This window comes from Pangasianodon hypophthalmus, chromosome 8 (assembly GCF_027358585.1).
Source record: "Pangasianodon hypophthalmus isolate fPanHyp1 chromosome 8, fPanHyp1.pri, whole genome shotgun sequence".
Taxonomy (NCBI): Eukaryota; Metazoa; Chordata; class Actinopteri; order Siluriformes; family Pangasiidae; genus Pangasianodon; species Pangasianodon hypophthalmus.
The window spans coordinates 11,720,471-11,725,728 of NC_069717.1; positions in this window are offsets into that span (position 1 = coordinate 11,720,471).

Below are 5,258 nucleotides of genomic sequence, written 5' to 3' on the forward strand. Positions count from 1 at the left end.
GCTTAGGTGCAGCCATAGCATTAATTAGATGAATTAAATAATTATGTCACTGGAAGGTCCTTACAAAGGTAGTAAAACAAGCATATGTGTGTGTTCCATTTCCACTGGGTCTCCTGAAGAAAGAAACCATCACACAGCTGAAGAGACAAAATAGACTCTTTAATTCATGCTAAACAGAGCAGCACACACACATACACACATACACCTCAGTGGAACTTTTAGCAGCCCAAAGTCACCCAGCAGTGCATCCATCTTTAATAAGACGGGGCATTATCACACTGCTCCATTCTGGCCCCCTCTAGGCTAACGCTAAAGTGCTGAAAGATTTATCCCCATAGACAGATGTGCAGGACGCTCCCACACACCAAGTGTTTTCACATTCACATGAACCCTTCACTTTTGTTCTGAGTTTTCTAAGTGCTGCTTACTGGTTATTGTTGGTCAGAAATGACGGAGGCTGAAGGACCATGATAAAGGAATGTGGTTACACTGTGTGTTTGAAGTTACTGCTTTAAGGTGAGCCAGGACACACAAGCACACGCTCTTACATGCATGAAGACACACACATTCTTGTGCAGATCTATACAATGCCTTGATCGCGCACGTAGAGGTCATGTGACAGGAGTGTGTTTTCATACCTCTTATTCCTTTGATCTTTTATCAAGCTCCAGATATAGCGTTCAGTTTAGGGTCCGCGCTGTCATTTCCACAAATGTGTGACATATTCACCACACATTTCAAAAGATCTGTTGACTGGGCATATATCTATATCTGACAGTCCTAATCCCTTGAGGAAACCACCACACCTGTGCACTTAACAAAGCAGCTTCTTGAACAAATAGAAATCAGCGCAAGTTTTTGCAACAAGAGGTTTTGAAATTTTACAGGCATTTACATTTACATTTATCCAATGGGACTTATAAACAGTGTGGAAAGTAACAAACTACATGTACTTGTTACAGTACTTGAGCTCACGGTTAACTTTAACTGTACTTTTTATCATCAAATCATAGTAGTATATTTGAGTATAATTAAAGCATTGTACTAAAAATAGTATTCTTCATTACACTGATTTTTGATCTCCATTACAAAGTAAATAAATAATAGTGCATTTACCATGGTAGAAGTTTCCTGTCAAAGAGTCTACACTTCAGGCACCAAATGCTTAAACAGTGGCAGCAATGTCTGAGACAGTGGAGACTGATGAACGTCCCTGGGCCGAGTTTATCAGGTATGCTCTGTTTTATATACTGCTTGATAATAATCTGCAAATTGTGCATGCCAAAACCTGTGGAGATATTGACAATTCACAGCTCAGCATCCAAACCTGCGAAAACATGTACAGGTAAGCCATTAGCTAGTTCAGTGAGCTAGACTAGCTAGCCAGATCTTTTGATGTTTTATAATGTGAAAGCTGTGTATTAAACTTGTCACTTCAATGTTCAGTATCAGTTGCCTGTAGTGTTAGACTTATGTAAATTCTGCTACAGCCTATTGGTAATGCTCAGGATAATGTGTAAGGGGTATGTTTGCTAGATAGCTAACTGTGTATCCAAAAACATGTATGAATTAACATGATCTATCTATCTATCTATCTATCTATCTATCTAACTAATGAACTAGCAAGCTATTGAAACCCCATCGGTATTTGGCTAATTTAGCTAATGTTACCTTTCTTTATATACTGTTGATAATGGAGGTGGTGTTCACTTTAGCATAGCTCACTTGGTTAGTTAACATAATTGTTCAAAAATGCATTCCTCAGATATGGAATATTTTCAGATTAGTTGTTTTATATGTACGCACGTATAGAAAGTAATTGCTTGAGTATTTTTTCATCAGATGGCTTATTTACTCTTGAGTATTTTTTTTTTATCACTACTTTTACTCAATTCAATTTGTTTTGTACTTTTTCCACCATTGCTTATAAGAGAGAAGATAAAAATCCAAACACATAGCTGAGCAGTTAAAGGTTAAGAGTCTTGCACAAGGGCCTAACAGTGGATCTCTGTCAATCCTGAACTCACAATCCTACTAGCTCAAAACCTCAACCACTTATCTACCACCCCTGAGACAGCTCACACAATGAAAATCCAGGACTTTCTCCAACCAGGCAAGATTGAAACCAGATACATGTATAATGTGTAAACCTTTTCCCTTGAGTGCACTGTGAACAATTTACCATTTAACCTAAGGAGTGTTCATTAAAAAGACTACAGCACAGCACTATATTATTTACCACCAGATAATCACATCAAAAAGCTCCATTGTCCCCGGTTCGATCATGAGCTCGGGTACTTTCTGTTTGTATGTTCTCTTGGTGTCTGGGTGGGTTTCGCCCTGATTCTCTGGTTTACTTCATCCTACCAAAAACATGTTTGTAGTAGAACTGCTACACAAAATTGTGTGTTCATGGTGCCTTCAAGTGTACTGGCATCCCATCCAGAGTGCATTCCCACCGTATACCCAGTTTTCCAGAGATAGGCTCTGGATCCACCATGACACAGACCAGGATAAAGCAGTTAATGGACAAGAATGAATTAATAATTCTCATTGAATATGATGTGCCGGACGTGAGAAACCACAAACCTTTGCCACTATAGCCATCCATGACATGTGTTTGACCCCCTGGTCTAGACAGTGTCTTAGAATTTATATGTCTGCACATTTCCAGGAATCACCATTCACTGTTCAACTGTTGTTATAATCAAAACATTTGCTTTTGTGTCAGGCCACATGTCATTTCAGAGTCAACATTCAGCCCCTTATAATAAGGCCTGACCACATATGATCATATAAACCCTCCACTTTTTTGTTCATAGACCACATGATGGATCAGTCATAGTGTTTGGCCTTTGACATAAGCTGAATGCTGCAGGGAGTGAATGGGAGAGGAGCTCAGTCCTGGAGCTCAGGGCCACTGTGGGTGAATGGGGCACGGAAACCCGCACATAAAGCTCACATTTTAGTCACTTCCTCAGAGAGGGAAATAAAGGATGCCTCCCACAAGGAGAGAGAAAGACAAGAAACCACCTCCACATCCGCACCGCACTACAAAAGGAAGAAAGAAAGAAGACAGTTAAGAGGCACACCTCAAAGCAGGCGGTGGAAAAGAAGACTTCACTGTTCAAACAGTCATAGAAGGTCAGCTTTGAGGACAAAATGAAGAAAAGAAAGCCAAAGAAAACAGTCTGCTGAACAAATGATGAAGGCTGCTATCAAATGAACAAGTAAAATACACTGTTTGAAGGATATAAAGATGAAGTAGACCTAATTCCCAAGTGGTGAATTAACACCTAAACTATCCTGTGGTCTTCATATAAGTCACAGTAGGGCTATGGCTATAATTACATACTACCTTCTTAAATAGTAAGCTTTGTCAAAGCTGTACACTGCCTATGATTATATTCACATGGACCGACAAGGCTAAGCTACATCCAAATTCATGAACTGCTGCACTAAATAGTAGGCCATGTCTAAATAGTAGTGTGTGTATGCGTGGCATACTATTTTGACATGTAGTACTGTATGAATATAGCTTAAGAAAAATGCTGGGGTTGTTGCTTTTGAATTTGACACAGTGTAGATGTTAATACACTGGCCTGTCTCAGCCATTCTCAAAGTGAACACACACACAGTAAAGCACTCTTTGAGGCCTACATGACTGCACCGAAACGATTTTCCGTGCGGGAGAAATGTCTTTTCAACAGCACCCCTTTCCCCCCCGGTGATTTTTTTGTCTCCGTTGTCGTTAGCCGCACAAATGCCAAGTGAAGAATCTGGGGAATTTTCTAACGCTTTATTGCCCTTTGGTGCCCTTTTCTAGCTGTTTCCTCTACAGGAGCCTCTTGCTCTTGTTCAAAATGTGACAGGTGTCAGACATTTGTCAGTCAAACGAGAGCTTTTTTTTTTTTAGCTGAGACGGTCCAAATGACAAGTGAGAAACATAGAATCCACCATTGAAATGACACACATTTGGTAGACTATGGGGTAAAATTGTATGTCATAGTGTCATCACTGTACCTCTCAATATCACAACAGCACAAACTGCTAGAATAGCCCAATTTATCAAATGGATTTATTGTATTTAGTCTTCTGTGGTTTATCAAAACAATGTAGAAATGTTTCATTCTGCTTTTGCCTGTATATCCTTAAAAAAAGAGGCCACCTTTTTACTGTTGCATCATTTAGATTATAGCAGTTATAAGAGATGCTCTTTATTTTCATCTGGTGTAGACACCTAGATAGGCCTTCTTTTACAGCAAAAGCACGTTATTTTCAGAGTGTTAAAGGCAGGGCTGAATTTGAGTGGTGATTCCAGTGGATGTTGTGCCCTGGGTAAAAGAAATGACATGAAAGCACCGTCCTTGAAAAAGGGATAATAATCAAAACAGGCAAATAAGAATAACAAGATTATGAACTTCAGTAATTAAATTTAAGTTTATAGTTTTGCTAGTCCATTAGCATTATTTATAATATTTTAAAATAATGTGGCTGGCATTGTCATGAAAATCCACCACAACCCTGACCAGGATAAAGTGTTAAAGTTACTGAAGATGAATGGTTGAATAATTCCCAGCACCTTCAAGAGATGATTTTTCTCAATCTATCTATCTATCTATCTATCTTTTTTAAAATTAAACAAGTGGATTATATTGTCAATAAATACCAAAGCCCAGGGCCAGATTTAGTGATTTGGGGGCAAAATATAGGAATGGAGCCCTTTTCAACTGCACACATTTATCTCGATTATCCTTGAGCTTCCTGTCTCTGTTGTGATAACAACAGATATGATATGAATCATTTCAGTGTTTTAACATCGATATTTGAATTTTCAGCATACCTTATTTAGCATGAACAATTAAAAATATATATCATTTACATTTTTAAGGGGCCCTTGGTTTCTGGGGGCCCGAGTCGGTTGCTTAGCTTTGCGTAGTCCTACGTCCACCCCTGCGTAATCCTGATCTTATGGCATTCGTGCAGTTGTACAGATATAATCAGAGACACACAAGCCTTGATAACCATGTGTGTGTGTGTGTGTGTGTGTGTGTGTGTGTGTGTGTGTGGTCATTTGTTCTCACGTGAACTTGGCAATGTTTTTGCCAGCTGTTTGGGGTTAAATGTAAATGCATACTCTGACTAAAGCCTCTGTGTCTGTCTCTTTTTTTAATCAGTTATGACTGAATATGATCTATTCCTATGATTCCTAGGATTCTGTCTGAGTTGAGGAAGTGTGTCAGCTCTGTGTCACTGCT